The 20,128-nt window shown below is 36.1% G+C and overlaps 1 pseudogene; it reads right to left on the bottom strand.

Annotated features, from left to right (window-relative positions):
- Window positions 1–18,327: 18,327 nt before the first annotated feature.
- LOC149267456 (uncharacterized) lies at window positions 18,328–19,902 on the bottom strand (annotated as a pseudogene).
- Window positions 19,903–20,128: the final 226 nt, after the last annotated feature.

Raw genomic sequence — 20,128 nt, forward strand, 5'->3', positions numbered from 1 at the left:
AAGTACACTGCCCAGACTGCGCATGTTGGTTATTGAAAGATGTCCAAAGTTGAAGAGACTTCCCGTGGGGATGGACAAGTTACCCAAATTGAATAGAATATTCGCCCACAAAGACTGGTGGAATGAAATCATTTGGGAAGACCGTGATATGAAGCTACACCTTGAAAATTTATTATCTCATATATGAAAATGTAATTTTTATCATTTGTAAATTTATTTATTTATTTTAATTTTTAAAATTATTGTTACACAGAAATGGTAGAACAATGGTTTATAAATGAAAACGTTTTCCAATTGAAATAACGACATTGACAAATATATTCTACACTGATAGACTAACAGACTTGTTGAAAGTTTCGCAATTTTTATGCAATTTTTCCAAAAAGGTTGGGTATATTTCTTAAATTTTTTTCAAGTTTTTACCCTTTTTTTATTCATTAAATGCTAAATTTTACTATAAGAAAATTAAAATTTTATTTTATTTTATGAATTGTATTTTATTAGGGTGAGATATATTATTTCACTATTAAGTTAATTGTTTATAATCGTTTATAATATGAATAAAAAATTGGAATAAATATTTAGTTTAAAAGATCACTAATTTTATATTTGAATTAAAATGAAATTTGAGTTGTTTTTAGTGCTAATTTTTGGAAGTTTCTCTGGTGGGTTTTTCTGGTTAAATTTCTCTAAAATCCGGCAGCAATTTTGTGAAATCACAAGCTTGATGGGTAATCCCTGCACAATCAAAGCATCCTAGGGGTTTTTGAGGGTGCTGAATCCAAATATGCAGTTAAAAAACCAGTTTAAATAATGCAAATCAAGATTTAACCTCAAAATTTTCCGCCCAATTCCCACACCAAAAGTCCAAAATGGCACACTAAAAACAACTGCAATTTTAAATAAAATAAATAGTTTATAAAATGAATAATTTTTTCATTACACATTTATTGATATAAATGTAATTTTGTAAAGGCTTCTTTTGGATTTTTTTCAAGGTTTAAGTTTTAGATCATATTCAAATGTATCTAATTACTATTTAAAATTTCTAAAATGTTTTTAATTATCATAATTATACGCCAATTGAATGGTTGGTAAACACAGAGAGATATCAACTCTAATAAAGCATCAAAACATTTATCCCATCATCCCATGCATTATCAAGATTATAAAATTTATAAAAATCATGTAAATTATAAATTTATTTTAAATTATTATTATTAATTATAGGAACACTTAGTATATGAATTAAACATATATACATTTTTAAAACTTCTAATAATATATTAAATCATGGAGATTCACCCCACTTTATCATGGAAATTATTAACTTGTTATAACGTAAGAAGTTTTCTTTCGAGAACAACTCCCCCAACCGCCATTGTGCACCATCATATCAAACGTTACACAATTGAAGTTTCTTACACTGTCGAATTAATAGTTAATAGATAAGACAAAAACTAATAATTAGGGTGCATAAGCTCACTTCTCCTTGCGCTAAATGGCAAGCGAAGTAGTCCTTGAGGCCTCCTTGACCGAGAAACGAAGTATTGTCTCATAATTCTCCTAGACTCCATTCTCCCAAACGGATTAGGCACTGGTATACCAAAAGGTGGTCACTCAAAGAACCATTTTTCTTCACATTTCCCCTCTTCATTCTATATCAATCCACCTAAGGCATCACTTTCCCGACAAAGTAGCCATAGAAAAAGTTCGATCACCTAGCCTCTACTGCGTTGGTATGTCCTCAAGGTCTCATCCATATTTGAAGAAATTCTAATGGTTGGGATGTGAGATATCCCAAACCCTATCTCTGAGATCAAACCTTTCCCTGATATTCCCTAGGTTAGTACCTCATAGGATCAATTTGACACCTCTACGTGAAAACTCTTGTTTTGATCCTTTCTCCTTCCTTGTCTGGGTTAAGGTCATCATTGGGTTTCTGAACATCATCCCCTCCCCTTAACCTAGGTTGGTTCCACTTGGTCTCGTGTGGTCCTATACCTTTGAAATGTCAATTCTTCAAGAACCACTTGGGAAACCAAGTTTAATAAGGATTTTAGGGATTGGGAAACTCCTTTACAAGGCATATTCCTTAAACCCAACCCTTAAATATCACCTCCTTCTCTTAGAAATACCCGTACATTTCTTAAAGAGCAAGCAAGCTCCATTCCTAACTTCTTTCTACAAAACGTGTCATTAGGGTCACTTCACATCCATTTGTTGATTCAACCTTCACAAGTGCCTTTCTATATATCAAGTCTCCTCCCATTGGTGAAATTCCATAAAGAGTAGGGACTCTTAGTTGAGGTGACAATGGGTTAAGTCTCCATTGTTTCCCTTGCCCTAGTAATTGTCCCTTTAAGAGCCCCTTTTAGGTCCCCTACTAGTTTGAGTGATAACATTTTGGCGGCATTTCCAGGGACACGAAACGTGTGTCTTGTTCCCGATACAACATATTGACATAACGTTATCGGCAACTCCATTACAAGAATGTAGCCCTGTTTGTTCATTCAACTTCAAATTTAATGCTTGTAGGGTGAAGAAAGCATCTATTAAGGCATCTACATTCACCCCGATGACTCCATTTTCAATTCTAATGTGTAAAACTCCTAAGAAATGGATCATTTCAAGTAGTATGATCTCCCTCTTCTACCTATGTTGACCTTAAAACTAAATAAGTTTTAGAGCACCCTAAAATCAAGGTATGGATGAGAAGTGGGATGCCTAAATTAAAAGGAAGTCTTGATCAAGATCCCAATGTCCATCTTGACGATTTCTCTTGGGCCTTAGCCCCAACAGGGATTGAAAATGATTACACAATTATGAGATTGTTGGCCTTGTCATTTTTAGGAAAATCTAATGATTGGTATGATATCCTCCCTCATGATATTACCAATGAATATGAATATTTTGAAGATGTATTTTTAGAAATATGGAGTGGCACCCCTCATGAAGAATATATAGTTCATAGATACCCCTCTAAGGGAAATATACGTGATGAAAGGAATAATATTTAAAAGAGTCTTAGTCAAGGTGTGGAAGGCACATCAAGTTCCCCTTGAATGTCTAAAGAGAACCCTCCTCTCGTTACATGTGATAAAACCTTGGAAAGAGGAGTTGGTGATAGCTTTGGTAATCTTGGTGATAATCAGGATGATGAGTATTTTTCGGGTCCACATGACGAACCAAATGACTTTGAGAACATGTACGTTGAGAAAAATAAGTCTATGGAAAGTGAAGTTGAGACTAACCTTACCTTTCTCAAGGATAGTACTCCCGATGATTCTCCTTTTGAGAACCTTGAGGAACGTGATCCCATTGGCCCCTTAGAGGATGACATTGAAGATTAATTCCATATTTAAAAAGAGAAATGGGAAATTGTTGGTCCTCAATTTAACTGTGCTCTCGTTTATGACACTGACAAGGAGGATGAGGTTGAGAGTGGTCCTTCCTTTCTCCTAGGCATTCATCAATGGACATCATTTTTTAGTAATTCATTCATTGGAAAATTGATGTCAAAGTAATGCCTTATGAATTTCCTGTGGTATCTTGTATGTCCCTAAAATATTTTAATATGCATCTTTTTAACTGTAGGATTTAAAGCCGACATTACTTGGAATTTTACCATATCGACCATTATTCCTTCTTTTAATACTACATGGCCTAATAGTATTCCAATCGGCGTAGCAAAGATTCATTTTTTGGTGTTTAAAGATAATTGAATCTGTTGACATCTCTTGAGAATTAGATGTAGCCATGGTATTTTAATAATGACTAAATTTTCCAATCGTTGAAATATATTGTCATTGTCTTATAAATATATTCCTGGAAAGCTTTGACTAGAATTCTTGAAATACTGTAGGTGCACTTTTTAAGCCAAATTCATTACCTGGTACATGAATGATCAAATTCAGTGAAAAAATGTAGTTTTCTCTTGATCTTCTTCCATAACGAGTACCTTGAGAAGCCATTTGTAAAATACTAACATTTGTTCCCCGCTACTTCATTTATTATTTCGTCCACAAAGGGAGTAGGGAATGGATTAGTTACTATGAGTTTGTTAAGTCAGTAGAAATCAACACATATTGTCAATCTAGTGGGATCGTACTTTTTTGGTTGCATGATCATTGGACCTTCCCATTTTGATTTGTCGATAGGATAGTTTATGTTAGCTCTTAGCATTCCCTCTATCGTTTCCTGTGCAATGGGCTTATATTTATGTGCCAGCTTATATGGTCTTTTCTTTATGGGCGTGGCTCCTGAAATGAGGTCAATTTTCATTTCCCCCATTTATTTTATGAGTACCTTGGGATATTTATAATCACGGCCAAAAAAATATTGATACTCTTTTAGTAGGTTGATAAAAATTTCCATTTGTTTGTCTAACTAGTAATCTCCTAGATGAGATATCTTTGGTCAATTGTCATTTGATATATCAGCTTCCTTTATCTTAATTTTTGCATCCATAAAGTTGGGGGCTTTTGACTCATCGAGTGTCTGGTATACAACTTTTATTTATTTATACATGGGTGGAAAGTCCATTTAATATGACTTCTCATTTTCCTACTTTTCCACTTTGAACACTAATTTAATTTTCTAAGATTCTCAGGATGTTTCTTCTTCAACCAAAAGCTTTGACCAGTGGTACGAGTTTCTTCCATTTGAACTAAAAAAATTCTATTCGATGAGCATGACACATTATTACATAAAATGGTCGATGAGACATCAACTAGTAATTCTTCTTTACACTTAGTGCGGGATTTTTCCTTCAAAAATTATTTAATATACTCAATTGCCTTGACCAACTCCCACTCTTCTGGTCGAAATTCAAAGTCTTTAATAAAATTGTCCTTTAATTCTTTCCAGTATAATTAATTACCACAAGCTTCCTCCAACTTATACCATTTATTAAGAAAATCGTCTAAAGTATTAGGAAACATGTGAGGCTAGACACATTCATCCCAATATCGAATTCTTTGTCATTCTAACTCATAGGGTTGAATGTGAAGAACAAGATCTTGTTTAGGCTTAAATGTTGGGATATTTTCTTGTCCTTATAACTTTGTAATTTTATGTAATTTTGTAAAGGGTTTGTTAGCATTTTTTTCAAGGTTAAAGTTTTAGATCATATTCAAATTTATCTAACTACTATTTAAAATTTCTAAAATATTCTTAATTATCATAATTATATGTCACTTTAATGGTTGGTGAACATGGATAGGTATCAACCATGATAAGCATCAAAACATGTATCCCATCATCCCATCTCACATTATTAAGATTATAAAAAATTATAAAAATCATGTAAATTATAAATTTAATTTAAATTATTATTATTAATTATAAGAAAACATAGTATATGAATTAAACATATATACATTTTTTAAAACTTCTAATAATATATTAAATCATGGAGATTCACCCCACTTTATCATGGAAATTCTAAACTTGCTATGTCATAAGACTTTCCCCTTTGAGAACCACCATTGTGTACTTGCTATGCACCATCAGATCAAATGTTAGACGATTGAAGTTTCTTACACCATCGGATTAATAGTTAATAGATAAGACAAAAACTAATAGTTTGCATGATCTACATGGAAAACAATACCATTATCTTATTATGAGGGAGAGATAAGCATTTTATAAACAATGCAAACATTCTATTTACGCATTTTTAATTACAAAATATATGAGATAAAAATCAATTACATTATTAGATAAAACAATACCATCGTCTTATTATGAGGGAGAGATGAGTATTTTATAAACAATGCAAACATTCTCCTTATGCATTTTTAATTACAAAATATATGAGATAAAAATCAATTACATTATTAGATAAAACAACTATAGAGATGTTTCCATATTTAATAGTTTTTTGATGTTCCCTTCTTTTTGAGTTTTAGATGTTGCCAACAAAGTAGTGTGTTTTTTCCTTGTTCTCCAGATGTTTCTGATTGGTGAGCCTTTCTTGGTTGCCCAAATCCTCCCTATTTAGAGTGGGAAGCATCCTGACTTTCTCCACCAAAGGAGGGAAATTGTGCTTCAATGGTTCTATTGTCAGCCATTGGGTATGCACTGGTGTGTGTCCCTTCCGACCAACAAGATATGATAAGTTAGGAGTCACATTGTCACCCATAACCAGTGTCATTCTGCTTAGTGAGAGTTGCCCTTTTGAAACAACAGAACTCATTGCATGCTTTCCCATCAGCAGCGGTGAGCGGTGAGTTGTTGAGATTATTCCTGCGTAAAAGGTAGCATGAATTTGAGAACAAGCAAAAGGTTGTTTGTCTAACACAGAATCTTCCACAATAGGGCCCTTCAAATTTTTTAGAACAGGGCCCTTCATGGACTACCATTCTTCAGTTGTTTTCCTGCTGTTGAATACAATATCCACACTTTGCCCAAAAGTTGTTGACAATGGCTTTGCCCCAACTTGTGTGGCACTCTTGCGACTAGAATTTGAACTTGAGATTTCATCCATTGCTACCATTGATGGCTTTCTTTGAACCCCATTATTACCACCATTGGATGTTGCATATCTCTTTACAACCTGCATATTTTTGTGTCTAGTCTGACCTTTGACAACAACATGTTTCTTTGATGAATCATGTCCAATAGATGGTTTTCCAGCAAGGCAAAAGGATGGGGCAGTGGATAAGGAAGCACTTGGAATAAGATTGATTTGGTGTTCAATAGAGCATTGGGGATGCAACATTGTGGGTTTGGTGAAGATATTTGCAAATTCTAGCTGTAGTGGAGCCATGGCAGGGGGTATTGGGTTGGTGTTGTTTTCTAGCTTGACAGAGCGAACCAAACACAAAGGAATGTATTGGTTTATATTGACTTTCTTAATGGCAACTTTGCCAGTAAGAGGTTGGATTGATGTGAGGGTCGAGGATGTGAGCACATAGGTGCGGCCCTCATGTTGCAAGTGGTATTTGTGATCTTTAGCATGATAAACAACATCTCGGGCTTGTTGGTATGGAATGCCTAGTAACAAATCGACACAATCGAGAGGAGAAACATCACATACCATAGTATCTCGAAAAGGACCAATAGCAAAGGTGATGGCACAACATTGGGAGACAGTAAGATGAGGGCCTTCCTTTTGAACCCAACCTAGCTGATATGGGTTGGGGTGTGGAGTGGTGGGAAGGCTAAGGCGGTGAACCAAGTCTTGTGCCACAAGATTCTTTTGACTCCCATTGTCGAGGATAAGAGTCACCAACTCATGTTTGATTTGAAAATTATGGGTAAATAGAGGTGCAACAGAGGTTCCAGCTTCATTAGCAGTCATGAGGATGAGAGAGGGGTCTACTTCAGTAGGATTGTCAAGAGAAACAATTGCAAGTGAGGTAGAGGAATTTGGTTGCTCTACCTATGTAAAAAGAGTCTTGTTGGGGTGCATATTTTGAAGTACACGATATTCTGTTGAATCATGTGATTTGGTCTTATGAAATGTACACCAACGAGATGAGTCAGGGGCCACATTAGATGGAATAGCAGGGGATGGACCATTTTTGGTTTGGATCTGGTCTCCACTTGGTCTCCAAGCTCATCAACCAAGTATATATTCTCGAGTTGAGTATCCCACCATGTTTGCGCCAGACCCTCCAACTATAGACTGGTGATTTGAAGCTTCATGTCCTCTTCAATCGTGGGACATGTTTTGAAATAGGTAGAGAGACTACAAAGCTAAGAATCAACGACCTCTCCATTCATTTGGCCCGAAAATTTGGGCAATTGAAAGCATGTATCCAACTGTATTTTTCCAGTAGGGTGTCTCTATTTTTGCAACATAATTATCTCTTGAATAGGCATGGGTAAATCATGGATTGGTGATTCCTTGGTTGACGATTCTCGACGGGGCGACATGATTTTCATCCACTATAGAAATCGAAAGGTATGACCTCAAGCGACAATCTGTGATGGGAATATGAAGCAAGGAGGGTGCACTAAGAAGGGTGTTGAATTGTTAAGCCATAAATCCCAAAAAAAATCTTTGAACAAGTGGATGGCTTCCAAGATCTTATGCTTTGATACCAATTGATCTACATGCAGATCTAAAAAGATTTAGAAAAGGAGAGAATAACGTAGATGTTTTGGAAAACAATACCATCATCTTATTATGAGGGAGAGATGATCATTTTATAAACAATGCAAACATTCTCCTTATGCATTTTTAATTACAAAATATATGACATAAAAATCAATTACATTATTAGATAAAAAAACTATAGAGATGTTTCCATCTTTACTAGTTTTTTTATGTTTCCTTCTTTTTGAGTTTGAGATGTTGCCAAGAAAGTAGTGTAATTTTTCCTTGTTGTCCATATGTTTCTGATTGGCGAGACTTTCTTGGTTGCCCATAGGGTGTGTAACAAATTGCTTCTTCTAGCAAAGTGCTTCTTCCAACAAATTTATTCATAGCTTTGTGGTGATTCATGACAAGGCACTTCATCATTTCCTATGTTCGGTGCTTCTTCTAGTAAATTTGTTGCTTTGTTTTTTGGAAATTCACATAAAGGCGCTTCGTTCTCCTCTTTCAAGGTACAACCATTCACTATATTTTTAATGGTTCTTTTTTCCATGTCAATGTGCAAAATAAACGTATTTCACAGTTTTAATGTATTTCACAATGGTTCCATAATCAGATGACTTCATTCTTGTAGAGTTTCTTTTGAATTCCACATATCACCAAGGTAGAATTGTGACTCTTTAAATCATGTTTGTAACAATTACTTTATCTCTATTGATTTTTCTTCGTCATTGGCCCCTATATCCCACAAACCTAAAATTATGAAGAATTTCCATCTTGAAATAACATTGTTTCTCAGAAATCTTATAGAGAAAAGAAAAAAATTTAGTCATAGAATATGAAATGATACATCCTAGGTCAAGAAAACCTAGGTGTAGAGATGCATGTAGACTAATGCACAATGCAAAGTGAAGACCTATAGTGATCTCAACCACAATTACAAGTTGGAGAAGCATAGATTCTCGGAAGAAACCCGAGATCATAGTGCATAGGAAAGAATTTGAAGTTCTCAGAGAATGTAGGGAAATGTTATGTTAGAACTGTTACCCACCATTTTGTGGGCGATATCCCTAGGAGAGAAAATTTCGCCAAGATGGTCCTCAGTCGGTAGCCAGCGGCCCCTTACAGCCACCAACTAGATCATTGTGTCATTTCTCTATCACCTGAGCCAACCATGTGGTCCCTCACCCATCTACCATGATCGTATGTTTGAAGGTGGACCTCCCGAACCTAAAGGTATACCTTGTCATTTGGTAATTGACTATTGTAGTTTTCTTATCATGGACACTTCCAGGCATGGATTAATGGGGGGATTCAGTGGATGGAATGGGTTAGGTCTGTTCTCTTGTCCCCTAGACCCCTTTTGGATGTTAACCTTGGATTCTAGTCCTGTGGGATCTCTTTTACTGACCCTTTCTCTTTAGGGATGGTACTTCATGGGAAACCCTAATTTTGGTTGCGTGGTCCTGCTCCCTCATCCACATATATCACTCCCCTTCCACTCATTATGACCCTGTTTTCGCACAAAGTGTCTAGGCACCGCAACAACGCTCAAAGTAAGGGTTGTCACTTTTAATCCTTACTCACTCTGTTTAGACTCTCTCCTAGACAAGTCAAGGGGGGTAGTTCCTAAGGTAAATGGATGAGGATAGCCTGTGAAACATAGGCTCTAGGAGATTTTAATGTTGAACAACTTGACGAATGTAAATGAATCTTGATTAAATCAGATGAATAGATTAAACGCTAATGTAATCAAGACACGACCACAAGATATAAATAATTATAGACCAATGCTTTTAATATTTGAATTAACCATCAACTAAATAAAACAAGTTATCCAGAATTTTTTTTCAATATGTGACGAATAATGACAATCATGTAAATGCCCAAAAATTTAACATGCAAGAAATTCCAAATTTAAAATGATTTTCGCTAATGACCCAGATCTAGAATTAATTAATTTTCTCCAACAATCAACATGATTTAATACATTTATCATACCTTGACCATAGAAGGATCATGAAAATTTAAGATTTAGCGTTTAACATCAGAAACACCAAGGAATTTTAAATTAACACTTTAATTATTCCTTAAACGAGTTGAAGGACAAAAATAAATCAAAAGAGTTAATAAATCAAAATTTTAATGGGCCATAGGCCACATTAAAATTTCTAATGTGAATGTGCAAATCCCTTTAATTTATTTCATTTTTAATTTTTAGATTTTTAGTTTTTTTTTTTTTAAATTTTTAGGATTTTATATTTTTTAAATGTTTTTAGATTTTTAATGTAAAATTGAAATCATAAAATAAAAAAGTGGAATAAAAACTAAATCGAAATTTAAATTTCCTAACAAATATACAAAAGGAACTAAAATAAAATCTAACCTAATGTATATACATAAAAACAAAATCGAATGTTTTGGATTGTTTGCTACTTGTAGGTCGACGGCTAGAGTTGGACGGCGGCGGGAGGGCTTGATAGAAACGATGAGAGGCGAGAAGGAAGCCGCATTTGAGGGTTTGGGCAACGTTGGTTAGGAGTAGATATGGAGGATGCGGGGTTAAGGGTTGTGGATAGGAAGAGAAATTACACGTAACAGGAGAGGAGGCATTACATGGGCAGCGAAAAGAGCAGCTGGAGGAGGCAGCACGCAGGAGATACGACGAAGGTGCAGCGAGGGTTTAGGAATGGACGCAGATTTAGATGAGGCTGAGAGCTGTGGGCAGATCTATGTGGAGGAGAAGGATGGTTATCGGGCAGTGGAGCTGAAGTGCGGATGGGAAGTATGAGGTAGCAGCAACAGCGAAGGTTTGGAGGTGAATGCTGCGGCTAGAGGGCAGGGTTTGAGGAGATCTGCGGGTAGGCAGAGCAGAGAGCAAAGACTGCAGGTTTATGGAAGAGGGACAGTGTATGGAGCACTGAGAGAAACGCTACGAATCTGAGCGGTGAGGGAATGAAGGATGCTGCGTTTTTTTTTTTTTTGTGATGCAGGTCCGGCAGCAGCGTGGAAGGAGGAAAATGACTGTGGGAATGCTGCAGTAGAAGGGTTTCTAAAAAAATTCAAAATGCATGTCATGCGGAAAGAGTCAACTTTGCGGACAAAGCCAACCTCCCTAGAAGCTTAAGGCTTTCTAGTGACAAACAAGACAATTAAGAGCAATCCTTCTCTAAATATGCATTTACAATATAAGAAATCAAGTGTTTAGATCCTACCTGTAACCCAATGTTGTTGTAGTAGTCCAGCCTCGTTGATCCGGATGAGCTCCTCTTTCTCTTCGAAACCTGCATTCACTAACAATCAAACGATTAAATAGCACCTGAATATCTCATAAAATAAAACATATTTAACATATAGACCAAGGAGTATATGAAACAACTCATAAATAACAAATTGTTGAGAAGAATGGACTTATTTGTATTAATAGGAAACAAAAGAAACCATTACAACCTGAGCCTTGGTGTTGTGCAGGTCCCTCCCAGGGTCCAACAAGAGTTCTCCTTTACTCTGATCAGCTCACCCACTTCCAAATGAAATAAGAAAGGATGGGAATCTCTCCTCACAAGCTTCTACAAGGAAGTCCTAATTCCAGCAGCATCTACCCTTAGGAATGTTCAGCTTTCAACCTCTCCTCCCTCTGGCCCAATGCCTGTATTTATAGTGCTTTGGAGGAAGTTAATTAGTTCCACCATGAATGGGATAAGCCCCTCTTTCAATGGGATAGCTCCCCTCTTCATGGGATAAGTTCCTCTTTCTTTGGGTGCATGAACCATCTGGAGGCGCTCAATACACGTCAAACCATCTTCTAGAATGCTCTAGATTTGACCACAAGTAACTTTTTTAAGATGAAACTCGCGCCTTTTGACCTTTACAGGGGTACGCACCCACCCCTTTACATACAGAGCGTACAAGTACGCAGGTATTGTGAACTTGGGTTGCGTACACGCAGGTAAGGCTAAGAGAAACTGCGTACCAGAGATAATTGACTTTAAATGACTTTTCTCTCTTTCTTGGAGTTTGACATGAAGAGCAGAGGCATGAGACTTGCCAAGGAGGATAGTATGACAGTGGATGGAGCCATACTAACTGCAAATAGTCATGGTGACATTTTTTAGTGTAACAATGCACAATGAACCCCAAAAACCTAGGCAACAAATCAAAGAACCAATCAGCAAAATGGTGGCCCATAAATCCTTTGAAAACTCACCAAAAATCTTAATTAAAATATGAATCCACTTGCTTCAAATTTAACAATGGAACCCTCACAAAAATTCTAGATCTAAAAATTTTTGGAACTTTTATAAAATTTCCCATATTTAAAAAAAAATAAAAATTAAAAAATTAAACCCAAAGACTGCAAAATGTCTGAAATAATATCCCTGGAAAACAATGTTAATGAACCCCTAAGATCCAAATCTTACCCTCCAGGGCCTAGATTTGGACTCTATACATATTTCTCCTTTAGATCTGTAGTTGCAAGACAACAAGAAACACCCAAACAATATATGCAATGACCCAAAAAACTAAAACCCAGAAAACCCAAGTCAGAAAACTAAAAATAATTATAGATCTATGTATATGAAAGATAGATCTATCAGATCTAGGGAGTGTGAGTCCCACTCCGCTCCCAGATCTGATAATTTGAGGTTCTCCACAACCAAATTTATTGATTTAAATAATAATAATAATAATAATAAAGTTTAAAGGAGGTGCTGAGCTCAAAACCCTTGATGCATCACCCATAAAAAATATCTTATGATAAGCCCAAGATCAAATTAAGTTGGGCTCTTCGAAAAACATAGATCTGGAGTTGGTTGGTCCAATTGAAAACTTCCCCGAACACCCGATGATCTAAAAAGCATTTGGGGAGCATCAGATAATAGTGTATGGAATGAAAGTACATTGCCCAGACTGCGCATGTTGGTTATTGAAGACTGTCCAAAGCTGAAGAGACTTCCCATGGAGATGGACAAGTTACCCAAATTGAATAGAATAGTTTTGTGGAATGGAATCATTTAGAAGACCGTGATGTAAAGCTACACCTTGAAAATTTATCATATGATATATGAAAATGTAATTTTTATTATTTCTAAATTTATTTATTTGTTTTAATTTTTAAAATTATTGTTACACATAAATGGTAGAACAATGGTTTATAAATGAAAACGTTTTCCAATTGAAATAAGGACATTGACAAATATATTCCACACTTGATAGACTAACAAACTTGAAAAAAGTTTCATAATTTTTATGCAATTTTTCCAGAAAGGTGGGGTATATTTCTTATTTGTTTTTAAGTTTTTATTTTTTTTTGTTATTGTAATTTTATATTTATCATGTTAAATTTTATTATAAGAAAATTAAAATTTTATTTTATTTTATGAATTGTATTTTATTAGGGTGAGATATATTATTTCATTATTAAGTTAATGTCAATAAAAAAAATTAATACGAATAAAAAACTAGAATGCATATTTAGTTTAAAAGATATCAAATTTTATATTTTAACTAAAATTAAATTTTAATTATAAAAAATTTAGTTTAAAAAATAAATAAATTTTTCATTACACATTTTAGGATATAAATGTAATTTTGTAAAGGGTTCTTTAGGATTTTTTTTTTAAGGTTTATGTTTTAAACCATATTCAAATTTATTTAACTGCTATTTAAATTTCGAAAATATTCTCAATTATCATAATTACGCCGTAAGGCGTTTCCATTTGAAATCAACTTTCCTCTTGGGTTACGTGTACATTTCTGAGCCTTTGATTTAAGTGTTAGACGATGAAACTAATCTTAGCCATTCAATTGATGAGCCCGGTATACGATGGGTCGACAGGTATACGATGCGAGCGAACCAGCAGATCGGCGCTTGCCCTCGCTCGACGCTACAAAATGGTTGCTCGGCATCAGGTATGTATTTCCATTTTAGTTTGTCCGCAGAACGGTCCCAGCGGGGAGGAGATTTGCCAAATGGGCCGTGCTTGCAAATGTTTGGTTCACAATCCTTTGGATCATAGTGTTCCTGCACTGATCCCCATTGATTATTTCATCTGAATCCCTGGTTTTCTTATGAAATTCATAGCCATTGCTTTTAGGGATAATTTCTGAACCCCATCCTTCTTCTACAATTAGAGATTCTGTGATTTCACCTGTGCTTCCCATGTCTTCACCTCTGATTCTGCAATAATCGATAGTGGGGTTTCAAGATATTTGAATCTATCGCCCATTGCCTGTGTTTATATCATATAAGCGTAATATTTTTTTTTGTTGTTGTTTTGTGTGGAGTGTAAGTTAAAGAATTGGGTTTTTTTTTGTTGCATGGTTGCACACCTTGCACACTGCTCTTCTAAGATCAGAAGCCGAGATTTAACGACACGGAATACATTGCTTCACGTTCTGGTTATGTAAAAGTTCATGGATTTAGATGTCAGCTCAACATCAATGAACTGAAGTGAAGATGCTGCAAGCTAACCCATAGCCTCAGAGTTAGCCAACATGTGATATACTTTCGTTGATGATATATTCTGACTCTTAGAACATACCCAGTCTGCTACAGGACCCATGAGATGATTCCAGGAGGTCTCGGTCAGCCTTAAAAGGGCTTGGATTATCACCACTAGATGCCTTGGACTGTCACAGGTCCACTTCTGGACTTCGGTCTGCCGCAGGATGGCTACAGGAATTGCGATCTGTTACAAAATGGTTACTCGGCATCAAGGTATGTATTTCCATTTTAGTTTGTAATTTCTAATTACAAGAAAACATGAGAATGATACACAGGAAATAGAGTATCAAATATACTTGGTTCTCCACCAAGAAAAGCAACTTTGAACTGCAGGGGAATACCCAACTTGGTGTTGTATGATACTTGATAGTTGCAAAATGACTTGAATTATTATATTTTCCAACTATGCACCACCTCGATACACCAAATTTGTCTATATGTGGACACTCGATGCACTAAACTGGATTATGTCTTTTTGTTCAGTGTACCCTTTTTAATCGATGTGGGACAGATACTTATTTTGTGGTTTCTTGGAAGAGTTTCTACAATTCCACATTAGTTGTGAAGACTAGTCGATGGTAAAATATAAGATTCAATATACTATGATCCTTCGGCCAACTTGTCATCCCAAGAGGTATTATGAGGTGTTCATGCCTGCTTGCCCTCTCCTCGATTGTGCTTGGAATTCCTTATCTTGTGGCATCCTTGTAGATGAAAGGCCTTCTCTCTGATTGTGCTTGGGATTTCTCATCTGATGGTGTATTGGTAGATGAGAAAGTAAATATATTATATATGGCAATACACAGGAATTCCTAATAAAAGAGAGTCAATATATGTCAATACAAAGGATCCGAAATTGTTATGATCAAACTTCAAGTACTTGCAGCCTCGTTGGTTTGTTGTTTTTATGCTGTTAATAACAAAGTATGGCAGTTGACTTATGTGTTCTTCACATTCTGAAGTATTTAATCTGATGACATGTTCATGTCACTAATCTTAGCTTTTCTGTTGTAGCACACTGTAAATCGTTTCTGCCTTTGTATATTGTTTAAATTTCACATCTTTTTAATGCATAATGCCCTGTGTAATCGGGTTCATTGAGAAGAAAGCATACGCCCATAATTTTTAGTGTTATTTCATTCACTTGGCAGAGTACAAATTGATATAGTGGGTCATTGATGAGATGCCATTGTTTTTTTCATTTTCCTATTTAAGTAATAAGTTGTGGAAGGCTCCATTCATAAACCATTTTTAAATCAGAAAGTAAAGTTATCCTATGCAGAACTTCGTTATATGGAAATTTTCATCAACAGAACAATACGAAAGAATATTATTTTTGATTATGTGTTGTAATGATAGTCTATTATGTGGACATGTGCTTTACTGGAGCTCCTGTTCTATTGAGATCATGAGGCAATATGCGTACACTGGTTGATCTTTTGTTTGAAAACAATGTCTTTTCCTTGGTGGCTACGAGGGTTGCTTCTTATTGGTTCAGTTCTTGAGATGCACTGACCCACCTTGTAGTGTAAGTGTTGCCCTTTTGCATTTTACATATTTGCACTAAACGTGAATAGTCTGAATGTATGTCTATTTTTCTACTTTGAGTATCCAATCAGATTATGATATCAATACTTGAAAATTGTGGAAGACTATCTTCTGCGTTTGGTCTGTCTATTGTGTGTCCTTTGACTGTATTTGGAATTTGTGAATGAATATATTGTGCATTGGCTCTAGTGAGTAGAGCTTTGACGAAATAATGTCTCTTATGTTCATTAATTTCAGTTTGTATATTCAAATCTCAGACAGCTTACATGCCACATAGTTTCAATTTCAAGATTTTCCTTCTATTGATTCTCGTTTCATTGAAGATGTTTGTTTGTTATTTTATATTATATTGAAAAAAAATAAATGCTAATTTTAATGCTTAAAAAATCAAGGCCAATATGTATTTATATTAATTTATTTTCACAGAAAGCGAACAGAGAAGAAAATGGATCTGGAGCCTAAGATATGTCAACTTGAAGAGTGAAATTTCTGAAATAAAGAGTGAAACGGAGCCAACCTTGGATGATGGAGAAAATTGTCAGGCTTCAGGTTCCTTAATCACATCTCTTCAATGTACTGAATGCATTCATGTTTTTTTCTCTCTATGAGAGCTGGAAAAGGTTTCCTTGAAGCGGACTGAAGCTTGGGGTATCTTTCTGTTTGAATATCTATCACATGACATATGATTTTGTCCAGAGACTAGTGAACATAAGTTTCTGCTTATCTCAAAGACATATTCTATCTGTTTCTTCATAGAGTCATGAGTTTCTGCTTATCTCAAAGACATATTCTATCTGTTTCTTCATAGAGTCATGAAAGCAGGATGAGGTAAAAAGTTCGAAGTATTGTGCCTTGTGCCTCTTCCAATAACACTAATTCCTCATACAGGAAATGATTTCCTGATGCTTCTCTCTTTCAACAGATCACAAAAATAACTCTTGATTTCCAGCTTAAGCAAGGAGCGCAATGCATTTCAGGTTCATCCTCGAAATCCTCAAATTCACCCATCAAAGTAATCATGTTCAAGATACCTTTAATGGCATTATTCACTTTCATAAACTAAACCCTTCCCTCAGCAAAATTATAAAAATGTCGAGGCAATGCATCCAACTGTGGCTACCTATTGAAAAATGTTAAGTTTCTGCTTATCTTAAAGACAGAGTCTATCTGTTTCTTGGATTTTCCCATAGTTTTCCTTGGTAGCATAGTGGATATATTCATAGTGAATTCTGGTCATGATGTCTTAAGATATGTGATATTTCATAGTTAAATGCCTTGTAGTAGTATTTTATAGGAAGTTGGTCAGTTAAGGAAGGAGTGAAATTTCTGAAATAAGAGTGAAACGGAGCCAACCTTGGATGATGGAGAAAATTGTCAGGCTTCAGGTTCCTTAATCACATCTCTTCAATGTACTGAATGCATTCATGTTTTTTTCTCTCTATGAGAGCTGGAAAAGGTTTCCTTGAAGCGGACTGAAGCTTGGGGTATCTTTCTGTTTGAATATCTATCACATGACACATGATTTTGTCCAGATACTAGTAAACATAAGTTTCTGCTTATCTCAAAGACATATTCTATCTGTTTCTTCATAGAGTCATGAAAGCAGGATGAGGTAAAAAGTTTGAAGTATTGTGCCTTGTGCCTCTTCCAATAACACTAATTCCTCATACAGGAAATGATTTCCTGATGCTTCTCTCTTTCAACAGCTCACAAAAATAACTCTTGAATTTCCAACTTAAGCAAGGAGCGCAATGCATTTCAGGTTCATCCTCGAAATCCTCAAGTTCACCCATCAAAGTAATCATGTTCAAGATACCTTTAATGGCATCCATCACTTTCATAAACTAAACCCTTCCCTCAGCAGAATTATAAAAATGTCGAGGCAATGCATCCAACTGTGGCTACCTATTGAAAAATGTTAAGTTTCTGCTTATCTTAAAGACAGAGTCTATCTGTTTCTTGAAAAGAGTCATGAAAGCAGGATGAGGTAAAAACTTTGAAAGTGTTATGCCCTGTGCCTCTTCAGAAAACACTAATTCCTTGTACAGAAATCATTTTCCAGATTTATTAATGAAGAAAGAACAAAGAGTTTCTCACAGGTATTCCAATTGCCATCCATTTTACAAAAATGAGATAATATGGAAGCAATTTTCGCCTATACATGGCCTTCTAAATAGGCACGAAGAGTTAAAAACCATAAACGAGCGTCATCAAAAAATTACATTTAAACCCCCGTAGACCCAAACCCACAAACTCCCCTGAAAGTGGAATCCAAATCCTCCACTTCCAGAACCTGCGAGGTGAGAATTTTCTCAATAATTAACTGAGCAATATGATCTCCAGCCTTACTCTCAAAACCCTGATCAAAGTGATTGAAGAGAACAACACTCACTGGACCACGGTAATCTGCATCTATGACACCAACACCAACGTCTATCGTGTGCTTCCAAGCAAAGCCCGAGCCTAGGAGTTATACAAGCATATGTGCTTTTAGGTATGGCAATGGTCAAGTCTATTGGTACCAGGGCCTTCCCTCGGGCGGGCACCACACAAGAAGTCGCACTAGATAGATCATACCCAATGACCAAAGAAGAACTTCTAGACGGTAGAATAGCATTAGGCGAAAGATTCTTTACATGCAACACTGGCTCAGAGGCAACTTTCACGCCCTTTTTATTAAAATATGTAGCGTTCCCACTTAGCTCCATGCTCCCTGGGTAGCCTTTCCAATAATTCTTTTACTGCTCTTTCTTTGTCATCTTTAACTTAAGATTACATGTAGGGTGAACATTATACTATTCCAGGGACCCAAATCCTCCCCTTCCGGAACCTGCAGGGTGAGAATTTTCTCAATAATTAACTGAGCAATATGATCTCTAGCCTTAATCTCAAAACCCTGATCAAAGTGATTGAAGAGAACAACACTCAGTGGACCACGGTAATCTGCATCTATGACACCAGCACCAACGTCTATCGAGTGCTTCCAAGCAAAGCCCGAACCTAGGAGTTATACGAGCATATGTGCTCTCGGGTATGGCAATGGACAAATCTATTGGTACCAGGGCCTTCCCTCGGCCAAGCACCACACAAGAAGTCGCACTAGATAGATCATACCCCGTGACCAAAGAAGAACTTTTAGACGGCAGAATAGCATTAGGCGAAAGATTCTTTACATGCAACACTGGCTCAGATGCAACACTGGCTCAGAAGCAACTTTCACGCCCTTTTTATTAAAATATGTAGCGTTCCCACTCAGCTCCATGCCCCCTGGGTAGCCTATCCAATAATTCTTTTACTGCTCTTTCTCTGTCATTTTTAACTTAAGATTACATGTAGGGTAAACATTCTACTATTCCAGGGACCCAAATCCTCCACTTCCAGAACCTGCGGGGTGAGAATTTTCTCAATAATTAACTGAGCAATATGATCTCCAACCTTAATCTCAAAACCCTGATCAAAGTGATTGAAGAGAACAACACTCACTGGACCACGGTAATCTGCATCTATGACACCAGCACCAACGTCTATCGAGTGCTTCCAAGCAAAGCCCAAACCTAGGAGTTATATGAGCATATGTGCTTTCAGGTATGGAAATGGACAAATCTATTGGTACCAGGGCCTTCCCTCAGACAGGCACCACACAAGAAGTCGCACTAGATAGATCATACCCAGCGACCAAAGAAGAACTTCTAGATGGCAGAATAGCATTAGGCAAAAGATTCTTTACATGCAACACTGGCTCAGAGGCAACTTTCACGCCCTTTTTATTAAAATATGTAGCGTTCCCACTCAGCTCCATGCCCCCTGGGTAGCCTATCCAATAATTCTTTTACTGCACTTTCTCTGTCATCTTTAACTTAAGTTTACATGTAGGGTGAACATTCTACTGTTCCAGGGACCCAAAAATATATTTCTATTGTTCTTCGTGGTAAATAACACATGTTCTCTGATGCATATTCACTATATTCAGTCTCTATAAATCAACAATGAGTATATCTTTGAAGGTAGTTGGTAATACCAATTGC

Source organism: Pinus tabuliformis, chromosome 6 (genome assembly GCF_031772625.1).
Source record: "Pinus tabuliformis cultivar Carrire ecotype Pingquan chromosome 6, CPIR1, whole genome shotgun sequence".
Classification (NCBI taxonomy): Eukaryota; Viridiplantae; Streptophyta; class Pinopsida; order Pinales; family Pinaceae; genus Pinus; species Pinus tabuliformis.